We start from the raw sequence: 12,213 nt of genomic DNA, 5'->3' as shown, positions 1-12,213 counted from the left end.
GTCATACACAGCAATGGGGTCAGCCCCGCCTTCTCACTAAAATGAAAGTTTTTGCCTTTTCCAAGCTCAGAGATACTCTCAGATTGGTCCTGAATTGCTCCTAAGCGTAGACTCCTATGTCTACGCTTATAATGCTAAATCAGGAGCTCTCTGAGAGGATTCTAAGAATCTTTAAGATCTCAACTTTAGTCCACAAGTTCCATTTTCCCAGTTTAGTTCCAACCTTGATCAAACTCTCCTGCCTGTAACTTTCTAATCCTAGAGACATTGATTAGCTTGTTCAGGAATGTTTGCTTAGTGTGGGAGCTTAATTGTGCATGAATATGGACCGCGAGGACTAGAGATGAGCCTATCTAGAAGCACTGACTGCATTTGACGCGAGACTGAAATCCTGACGCAAAATCAATGCTGACTATTAAACGGAACAAATAGTGAAATATATATCAATAAACAAAGAACAAACCCCAAGATGTGTCGAGGTTCAGAACCACATGACAAATACATAACAAATAGTCATGATTAGCCAACAGTTTTGGGCCTGAAGTGAAGTCACGGAATTGAGTATAGTCTGAGACCGATATGGCTCACTCTAAAACAACGTAAACAGAGCCATTTATTCTGCCGGCATGCATTGTGACATCATACACATGACTGACAGGCCTTTAGTCCATATTCACAAACCTATGAATAGAATATAGAAGAGAGTATAGAATCCTAATATAGAAAAAAAGGAAGCAACAGAGAAATAAATAGCGCCCTCTGGTGCGTTGAGCAACAGCACTACAGGACCGAGAGCTCAACAGGAAACAGTTCACTGGCTAAAAATGCAGTCATGCTAACTTTTTAATTTACATGGTTGACAAAAACCCAAAATTCTAAGAAAATGCATTTAACAATGCAATTATAATTACCAGTTACACTAAAGGTCTTAAAGTTGTTGGTGATTATGATGGTGAGAGATACAGATGAATCATCGATTCACACATTCACTTATCAGACAAACCTACATGTCTCATAGACGTGCATATCATAAAACCCATTTATATCTCCTCGCCATGCATATACAAGAACTCGCTGCCCATCCATGCAGCATTGGTTGGATAAAACCATCAAATTTATCAAGTATTACAAGATATTATGGACGGTCTCAAATGTTTGACTGATGTGGCTTACATGAACCGACACTTGATTTATTATTTGAGCAAAATAATCACTGTTTCTTTTGTTTTTCTCCCTCTGTGTCAAACAAAGTGTCTCATCACGGCTTGTTTCTGATGATTAAAGGGTCATTAAAGCTTGTAGCAGAAGAGGAAGACACCCTTAACCTATAAACACTGAATGTCCACTCTGACCTACAAACTGTTCCAACACCCAACACATCAAACCACAGTTCTGAAAAAAAGAGAAAGTAATTAATTGATAAATTAAAAAATAAAGAAAAAAATAGACTGCAGCAGGTTTTAGTTTGACTGAGAAGATGAACATCAGGAAAACTGATACTGTAATATGGCAGATGGGTTTAATGGTTTCATACACTAAAACTATAAATATTTGTACAACCAAGTAAAAAAAAAAAAAAAAAAAAAAAAAAAAAAAAAAAAAAAAAAAGAGCTTAATTTTTTTCATGTACTTCCAACAACAACAACAACATGCAATATATAGGCTTTTTTTATTTTATTTTTTTAAACCATGTTCAGAGCATGGGCATGTAAAATAGGTGGGTCTTATACTGCTGTGGGAGGATTTACAAACCAGATGAACAGATTGAGAGTTTTCAGTAGATGGTCTTATTCGATCACACTTTTTAGTGAAGGTTTTTTTTTAATATTTCACATGTTTTTGTTCTGTTTTAGCTGGTGGCACCTGCTTGGTAAGTTACGCAAGTTTTATTTTATAAATAAAATGTTATAATATTGCCAGATTAATGGTAAAGCAACTGCTACAATTCAGATTATATCGTTTTCATCTGTTGAGGTCTCAGTTTTTAAACAAAATTGTAAGAAATTTACAGCAAATTTCCCAAACCTTTTTTCAAATTGCATGTGTTTTTTGTTATCAATTTAAAGGTTTATAAATGCAAATCCACTCCAGCAATATCTAAGAAATCCTTTTTTTATTTATTTTTTTTTTATTATTTATTTTTTTATAACTTCAGCAGTAAACATGTAGAAGTTATGGAAATTCACTGCATGGATAAAAATGTGGAAACCCTGAGTGAACTAAAGGGAGTCAAATGCACGGAGCTTATTACGTCTTGTTCTGTCTACAAGAAAGGAATTCAGTTGTAATTATTGTAATGTATTTATTCTTTAAATGAGCACTTTACACATGGATTTTACTATACAGCAGATTAATTTAAAATACAGTAAATATCTGTTGCTGTATTGAGTTTATATTTGAACAATGCAAACTACCGCTGATTTCAGGGTTTGTAAAAACAAAAGGAGCTTTTATATGTCCATGATCATGTTTTACAGGTGTGTTTGGGGCCGAAACAAATGAAATAAAGTCAGTGTCAGTGATGGAGGGAGATTCTGTCCTACTACACAATGATGTTGCTGAAATATGTGAAAACGACCACATACAGTGGAATATTAGAAATGAAATGTCACTCATGGCTAGAATTACCAATAAGAAGCAAATTCTCCCCACATCTGATGTTCTTGATGGGGGATTCAGAGAGAGACTGAAGCTGGACAGACAAACTGGATCTCTGACCATCACAAACATCACAACTCAACATGCTGGACTCTATGAAGTAAAGATAATTGGAAAAACACCATTATCAAAAACATTCAATGTTTCTGTCTATGGTGAGAGATGATTTGTCCTGCCCTTCGAATATCTGTTTTTACATTCACTCAAAACATTAAAGTGAAAATAAGATTGGTGATTAGATGTATCCATATTTCTCTTTATTTTCTCATGTTTTCAGCTCAGCTGTCTGTTCCTGTCATCAGCAGTAACTCTTCACAATGTTCTTCTTCATCATCATCATCTTCATCACAGCAGAATTGTTCATTGGTGTGTTCAGTGGTGAATGTGGGTCATGTGACTCTCTCCTGGTACAAAAGGAAACAGTTTATTGTCCAGCATCAGTGTGTCTGATCTCAGCATCAGTCTCTCTCTACCTCTGGAGGTGGAATATCAGGATAAAAACAGCTACAGCTGTGTGATCAACAATCCCATCAGCAACCAGACCACACATCTGGACATCAGTCAACTCTGTCACACATGTGCAGGTATGTTGGTGTTGATATTAATGTTGATTAACTGAGCTGATCTAATAAGTTATAATGCTGATGTTTGATAGTGTTTGTTGTAGATCAGGCTGACAGATTCACTCACACTAATAATGGCTCATTTTGTTCATTACAGCTCAGGGCTTACCTTTATTGTACGTAGTGCTGATATCTGCTGCTGCTGGATCTCTGTTGATTGTAGCTGCAGTCGTGATGTGTTGCATCTACAAGAAACTTAGAAAAAATGACAGAGAAGGCAAGTGTTAACTACTGATTTTAAACAAGAAATATGAAAAATACACTAAATATTTTTCTGCATTAATATCCAAAATTAACACTATTATAATCATAATTTTGTCTATTTCTATTTAGTCCATCTAGTTTTATATTTCAAACAAATAGTATGTATTAATGCTTACATTTGAGCCTTGATAATGATACATATGTTGTATAGAAACAGATCTAGTTAAGATTGACTATTTAATGCATCTATTGCATCTATTGTTGCAGTTCAGACTTGTGAAGAAATGATCACTTATGCTGAGCCAACATTCTACAAAAGAAAAGCACAATTGGTAAGATCTCTGTATTTTGTCACGTGTGTGCGTAGATCAGAAACTGGCAGGAGAATCAGAATAGTGATTCAAACAGAGTAAAATGCCAAAAACACACATAAACTTAGACGAGAACCAACAAACACAGAGGGGAACTGGGGATTTAAGTTACAGACACAAATGAGGATAATTGAGACAACAGGTGGGATGAATGAACTTATCAGAACACAAGCAAAACCCAGTGGGGACACAGAACAGACTGACATGTTACATATTTAGTCTCAGTGTCAGTCAAGCTGTAAGTCACATTAAGATGTGTGAGCGCTTGTGTTTTTGTCTGTATAATGATCGATTGCATTCTAACACACATAACAGCAGCATATCGGATTTGCATGAAAGCCATAAGATCATCCTTAAATGTGAATAATGCAGTGGACTGTATGTACTGGTACCATTTTGGGAACAAGTTGAGCAAAAAATATAAGTAGAGGCCCTTTTTTCCCTAAGTAAAATAAGTGAACGGTACATGTTTATTTTAGCAGAAACATTCTGTAAAACTATCTGACAGGAAAGTAAAGCCTTCAGAAAGTGAGTCATAATGATTCACACATTTCTCATGGTTTGCACAACAATCCTTAAGAACCAATGCTTTTAAATCATATGATTAAAGCCAGATCTGTTTTTAGCACCATGGCAGACTCCAAAGACATTTGGCATATATTGGCTATTGCTACAATAAAATCACACATCATATATATATATATATATATATATATATATATATATATATATATATATATATACATATATATACACTGTGTATATATATATATATTCCATTCTGTTATTACTTCAGTATAGGGTATTAAATCTAAGTACTCTAATTGTATTCATTTTTTACACAGTTTGTATCAATAGTATCATGTAACAGAATTTGTTAAAAATGTCACACTTTTAAATTATGCAATGAGATTTGCATTTTGCACTAAGATATGCATGTTGCAGCACTCTAGTGTGAAATTCCACCTGCTACTTCACACCCAAAAAATGGTTCACAGGTCTGTTCAGACACGGTCACACATCTACTGTTATTTATGCATTTGGACAAAGTGTGAATTTTTCTGTGCAGCTTGCATCATGTTTACAGTATATTTTAGCATACCATTAGGTCTGTGCAGTTCATTGTGCACTCAGAATAGTACCCTAAGAGTACCTACTAATTACTAATTACACTTTTTACTCTTAACTGACCAAGAAAAGTTGACAGTTTTTGGAGGTTCTGGACAATAACATATCAGTCAATGAAATCCACCAATAGCAAACCACAACCATCTGATGAATTCCCGATAGACAAAATACTGTTGCACCTTCTGTTTAATGGTGACTTAAGAGTCTAAGGCAGTAGTTCCCAACCTTTTTTTTCTTTTTCACCTAGTTTAGCATTAAATTGTTACTAAAAAAAAAAATAGGATAAAATAAAAATAAATAAAAATAATTTAAGTTTGTAATAAATGTAATAATTATAATGTAATAATAAAATTTAATATTAAATAATTAAATTATAAACCTCACATTTCAGACTTTTAAGTAAAGAGATATTTCAAAGTGATGAACAGTATTATATCTGCTTTGTTAATAATTATAGATACCTTATTATCCAAATTGTTAGATCTTTAGAATGCACATTATCTTATTCAAGGCCAGCGCTAAGGGGCGGTGTGTGGGAGTGGGGTATTCGCATGACTTCCCCCCACAAATGAGTTACTGTAACCACCTTCCCCTCTTCTCCCCTCTTTGCTGAAAGTGATCAGTTTTGAACGCAAAAGTGAAACTGAAATATATATATATAAAAAAAAAACAAGAGCGCATATGAAAGCGAGTAACATGAGCGTCAGCAACTGCACGTGATCACAGACCACACACTTCCCACATGAAACAAACAGAAACAGAATAGAGTTTTTCAAATCCCAGTAATCAAATATGGTTTTAATTATGATCCATAATATTAAATCACAATACTAATAATTTCATATTGCTTTTTCGCTATTAATAAAACAATAGCGGCATATCGCGGTTAATGGTGTTATATTGCTATTTGCAAACCTCAAACTAGAGTGAGCTTGGCGACTTGTAAATCTTTAGGGACCCCTACGGTTGGGAATCACTGCTCTAGGGTAAATATATGCACTCTTTGTTGTAAAGAAGGTACAAATGTATCACTTTGAAGACAGTGTGCTAGCGACAAGCTGTTGTACCCCTAAAAGCATAACATTTGCTTTCATTGTAAGATTTTTTTGTAATTATGGTTTAAAACTCCATTCACTAAAGTATTTTTATTTTATTTTATTTTATTTATTTTAAAAAGCAAAAAAAAAAAAAAAAAAAAAAAAAAAACAGAGAATCTGATCTCAATCTTGCTCAAGTAACTTTAGCAGTAATAGGAAGGCAAACATTTTCTTGATGATACATTTAAAAATATTATATCTTGTGTAATTTTTTTTTTTTAATTTTATTTTTGTTTTACAGAAAATCACAGAGGAGACCCATGTAGAGTATGCATCTGTCACCATAAGAGGATGATCAAACTTTTTTAAAGGGATACTCCAACACAAAATGAAAATTTTGTAATTAATCACTTACCCCCATGTCGTTTCAAACCCAAAAAAGCTTTGTTCGTCACCCATCCAAGTACTGACCAGGCTCAGCCCTGCTTAGCTTCAGTGGGTTACCAGTCTTGGGCTACAGGGTGACATGGCTTCCGGCGGAGAATACTTTTTGTACGTTAAGAAAACAAAAATAATGACTTTATTCAACAATTCTTCTCCTCTTTTTCTCTCCACATCACTGTAGTGCCATTTTGGAGGTTATGAGCTGAACCAATAAAGTTGTTATTTTTGTTTTCTTCGTGTACAAAAAGTATTCTCGACGCTTCATAACGTTACGGTTGAACCACTGATGGCAGATGGACTATTCTGACAACATCTTTCATAAAAGCCCAATGTCTTTAGAAACTAATTGAAGCTTGAAGAGGTTAGTTGCGTGGACTTTCAGTGCATAATGTTAAATGACGAGAGAATATTAAACACTCCTCCATGTGTGTTCTGGAGATGAACAAAGTTTTATGGGTTTGAAACAACATTAGGGTGAGTATGTGTTGACAGAAATTTCAGTTTTAAGGCAAACTCAAAAATGTGTGCGTGCATCCCCAAGTGCAAAACGTGGATGCAAAATACTCATCAAAAGTAGTCAGAGTGAACCCTGCTTCATTCTGTACAGACATGTTTTGCATGAGCATGTCTGCTGCTAGAAGTTGCTGTTTGATGTCAGTTTGCGAGTGCATCTGAGGTGTCAAGAGTGTATCTGTGTGGAACACGTGTGGTTGAAGGTGTTTTTTTTTTTCCATTCCTACTCATGCTACTCACAGTTTGACTTCTACTTTACAGTTGCTGTTGATATACAACAGGTATAACGATTCAATAAAGTTAATATTTACTGACTTTTTATTGTCTTTTTCCTATTTTGCTGAGAAAAGTTAAACAAAGCAGAACAGTTTTACAATAACACAGATTGGTGTTTCATTCTTGAATGATGCAGTGGTTTTTAACAAACAGTCAAACTGTCACTGATTCAAAGTAAACTGTGAAAATTACAAACTGTCATTCATCCGTTTATAACTTGCTTTGTTCATGAATTAATCAGCTGGTTGGAATGAATCAGTTGATTCAAGACTTGCCTCAACCTGCTTGCAAATTTCTTCATAATCAATGTTATTTTCCACCAATTCATTCTTACACAAGTTTCCCAAAGGATTTGTGCAACATCCCAAAGATATAAGAAAATGCACACATAGACATAGTCCACAATTAAACTCAATTTATACAGCAATTCAACAGAACAATAACAATGTTCATTTTGTAATCAACAGTTCTTTTTTGGTTAGCAGCTGAACATTTTTAACACTCAAGAGGACAAAGTTAATTGAACACCATGAAGTTAAAGACAGATGTAGAAAATCTCACCTTAAGGGAACTTGATGGTGTCAACCTCCAGATACAAACATGAGGGATGATGAAAATCTTCATGAACGGTCACTTGAGGAAAACAAACCTTTATCAGGGAACAAAACACTGATGAGGAAGTCTGAAGGGGTAATGTTAATAATAAAACCATTAATGAAGTATGCAATACTTTATTTGATACATTTTTGGGGTTTGTAAGGTGTAAGTGGTTTGCTATGTGGCTACTAGGGTACTTCTGGTGGTCGGTTGTTTACTGTTCAGAAGAGCCCACCTTAAGTCTTCACTGGTGCCTTCCACTTCACTGTGACGTCAAAGAATTGTGCATAAGTTACTCCCACACCACACAACTCTCTATAGCAGTATGAATTATTTTGAGATTTAACTGCACAATACTTTGTTATGCAGTTATAGTTTTTTATTTTTTTTCTGTTAACATTTTATTTGTTTGTGTAATTTTTTTTAAATATTTTCTCCAACAGCCCCAGCATAACTATGTATAAGCATATAGAATGGTACATCACATTCATAAGGAAATAAAAAAAAAAAAAAAAAAAAACACACATTCCAATTTAGGAATTGTTCATTTAAACACTATATAAGCAGGCAAAAAGGTTATTTTTATTTATTTATTTTTTTTTAGCTCTATCCACCTTATTTTCCCCATAAGAGTGGCTTCTGGTATAATTTGCTTCCAGTTCGTTTTGCTGCTTGATATTGCAAACTGATGTGTTGAACCATATCATTTTAATGTATTATCTGTAGTGCAAACAGTTTTCCAGGTTTTTTTTTTTTTTTTTTCGGCAGTAAATTCTATTACTCTGCAGTGGCTAAGGAACTGGAAGTCTCGCACATTTATAGAAAATGGCTTACTTCTGTGTTGAAAAATAAGGTGGATACTGGATAGCATTTCTGTTGAACAGTAGCTGGTGAAGTGTGTTTACTTATCGTAGAGTTCACGAAAGTTATCATTGTAATGTTTGAAGCTGACGTCATAACAAATGCGAGTTTTTAAAATTAATGGGTTATTTACAAATTTGCATATCTTTACACTGCGAAAATACAACACAATACTTAAGGACTATATATAGGCCTGCATGTATGTATGTATGTCCCTCAACTTCCAGTCCACCGTGTTAAATTGCTTCTATTTTCTTCTATATTAAATCTTAAGCATATGCAAGCATATAACTTGCTAGCAGAATAAAGTAATCATCTCTTCATGAAGTTTACAAATGATTTATTTACATTTCCAGGTAAGAACACATTTACAATTTATTTATGATTAAATTTTACATTTTTCAAGCAAACACATAAAGACTACATGAAAAAAAAAGAAAAAAAAATATTAAAATGATTATAAGCTAATAATAAAATGACTGCTAAAATGTTTTTCATTGTTTTGTTTTGTTTGTTTGTGTCACACCCCTGTGGACTGTTGGTATTGGTTTCTCCCCGTTTCCATATTTGGTGGCTCCTGTTCTTATTATTAGTTAATCACCTCATTGTGCTCACCTGTCTGCCCCTCGTTATCTGCCCTATATTAGTTCCTGTCTCTTGTATTCTAGTTTTTCAGTTATTGTGGAGGTTACCCTGTGCGTGTGTGCCTACCCTGTTTGGATTTACCTAATGTGGAATAATAAAATATTAGGGAACAGCTCCTCCCCTGTTTCCTGCTCCTCCCCAATTATGGCGGAAGCCAGCAGGCTCCGGCCTCTTGGTGAATGGGCTGACTCCTCCGACTCCTCCGCTCCCTCTCAGACAGCAGCCACCCCTCCTTGACCCAGGAGCGTGGCAGTGAGCTCTTTGTCCCACCTCATCTTCCATCGTTCCAGTACCACCGTCTCGGGCAGCCACACGATCCCCCTCAGCAGTGAGGGGGGACCCAAAGGTTGCAGGTGGAGGAGTGAATGTACAGCAGTCTCTTCCACCTTCAATACCACGACTGAGGTGAGACCCTTGAGCAAGAACTAAACTTTGGGCTCCGCAGGTGTGTGTTCATGATGTGTGTTTGTGTTTGTTCACTACTCACTGCTGTGTGTGCAGAGCATGAATTTCAAGTACGGGACACCATACTTGGGCACACATTACTTTCACTTTCACTTTCACTTTCAAACACAATGAATCTTCAGTCTGATGAACCGCATCACAGTGTGATCCTCTGTTCTAATACGTTTGAATGACAGTGTCTGAAGGATTACATTGAGAATATTGCAAACTATTTGCGAAGAATTTTGATGGTTCTACAAAAAGGAATAACAAATAGAAAAACACAAAATGTGTCACAAATAATAAATATAAAATGTCACAAATAACGTGACTTGTAATTTTGCGTTTGAAAATCCACGTGCCTCCTGCTGTCTGTTTGAACAATAACAAACTCAGTTAAACACAATATTTTGGTTCATTAGAAATACATCTTCTTACATTTTTCAAAGGTTGTTTTTAAGCTATTTTTATCTTGTTATTTGTATGGGATACAAACCCTTAATTTTAACTTTAATTTTTGGTCACTATTGATCTCTTTAGGTCATCTCACCACACAAGGCAATAAAATTACGTTCAGGTTCTAGTTCAGCTCTGATAAGTGTGAAGGAGCAGAAGTCAGAAACAAGGCAAGATACGATAACAGAGATTATTCAGGAATTATAAACAGTAGGCTATAAAAGTACAGTTTGTGCGGGCACTGGATCATATTGGGTTGAGAGGTAATGAAGAGGCACATAATTTAGCAAAAAAAGGCCATAGAACGTGAAATAGTTGACATTCAGATTCCTCTTAGTAGGTCAGAAGTTAAATCAATTATCAAAAAGAATATTTTGAAATTATGGCAACAGTATTGGGAAACAGCAACCAAAGCTAGGCATGTGTATCAAGTACAGTCACCAGTGGATAAGAGAATAGTATCAGGTTGGAGCAGAACTGAAGAGAACATGATTACAATTTGGGGCATACAAGGTTGAACGGTACAATACATTTAATAAGCAAACATCCAGCAGAGCTTTGTGAGGTATGTGACATTAGCAACAGTTGAACATGTTATAATGTACTGTAGGAAATATACTGCAGAAAGAAACGAGTTAAAGGATGAATTAGAGAATAAGGGTGAATATCGGAGGAGAAAGAGTCTTTACTCTTCTCAGAATAGGACTTACAGGGCTCAATAAGACTCTGCATTTAATAGATAAAAACACACAAATGGTTTATGTACACATTGTAACCAACCTGAATCAGTAAAACATACAATAATAGAATGTCACACAAATGAAAATAAGAGAATTATATTAAAAGATGTTTTTGAAAAATATAAACAAATTTAATTTGTAAAATATGCTTGGAACAGCATTGAGGAAAACATATATGTGCAGTTAATTTCATATCTGAAAGAGACGGGTCTACTAGAACGAATATGAAGAGAATAGTATTTGTTTTCTTTCTCGGTCAGACTTTTGCTCCACACTCCAGTCCAGCAGGTGACGGTAAAGCAACTATTAGCTAGTTTTTCAACCGCCAAAACGCTGAAGAAGAAGAACAAGAAAAAAGAAGACGGTTCAAAGGGAAATGCGTGTGTTTCTTTTTTTATTTTAATTTCTAATTTTATTTATTTAATTTTATATGGCGATAGTGGAATGGCGATTTTGTTCTTTTTTATTTTTTGTTTTATCCCACCATGGTAAGTCATTTATGTTATCTGCCTGCTAACGATAACAACTAAAAGTGTTGTTTGTTTTTCAGCTCTAATCCCAGTGGAATACTACCTCACGCCTCCGCCATGTTCACGATCAGGAGCACGTGTAAACACACGCAGATCGCCACAGAAAAAGCTGACCGTTGACTATTCATATATTTTTTGAAACCCTTCTAACCTACTCTTAGAATAAAACGGACTAATATGTAAATCTCTTTAAAAAAAAATCGCACTGTGGTTTGTCTGAGCGGCTGCAAATATTTATTATTCAGTCTCCTTCATTACAGTTAGTTCAGTTTAAATCTTATTTGCAAAATCGCTTTGTGTATTGAGTGAATGGCTGTTTATTTTTAAAGGGGAGAATTCCTTGATAGTAATGTGAGCTTTGGTTAAAGCCTTCTTACAAATAAAACTATCACGTTAAATTTAAATCGTGTAGTCCATTCAAAGTAATCTTACAGAAATTAATAATTTGTTTATTTTATTAGACCCATGGTTAACTACAATAACCAGTTGTTTTTTTGTTTCTTTTTTTTTTCTTATTGTGGTGGTTAATTTTTGTAAGGATACTTAAAAACAATATTTTTGTAATGAAAAGCACACTTTTCTTGTTGTTTATGGATAATTTTCATCAGTATTATTGTTCTTATTCATAATGAGCAATATTCTATAAATTGTCTATGAAACCACTTTGTTTCATGACTGCACTTATA

The 12,213-nt window shown here is 34.6% G+C and overlaps 1 long non-coding RNA gene across 1 annotated transcript; it reads left to right on the top strand.

Annotated features, from left to right (window-relative positions):
* The first annotated feature begins 1,696 nt into the window (after positions 1-1,696).
* LOC109093282 lies at positions 1,697-2,990 on the top strand. The gene is made up of 3 exons (XR_002018360.2): positions 1,697-1,870; positions 2,478-2,813; positions 2,936-2,990. It is a non-coding gene; the product is annotated as an uncharacterized LOC109093282 (long non-coding RNA).
* The last annotated feature ends 9,223 nt before the right edge of the window (positions 2,991-12,213 follow it).

The sequence above is a fragment of the Cyprinus carpio genome, chromosome B22 (genome assembly GCF_018340385.1).
Source record: "Cyprinus carpio isolate SPL01 chromosome B22, ASM1834038v1, whole genome shotgun sequence".
Lineage (NCBI taxonomy): Eukaryota > Metazoa > Chordata > Actinopteri > Cypriniformes > Cyprinidae > Cyprinus > Cyprinus carpio.
Note: the sequence above shows the minus strand (reverse complement) of the source record. Positions and strands in the feature narration are given on the sequence as shown.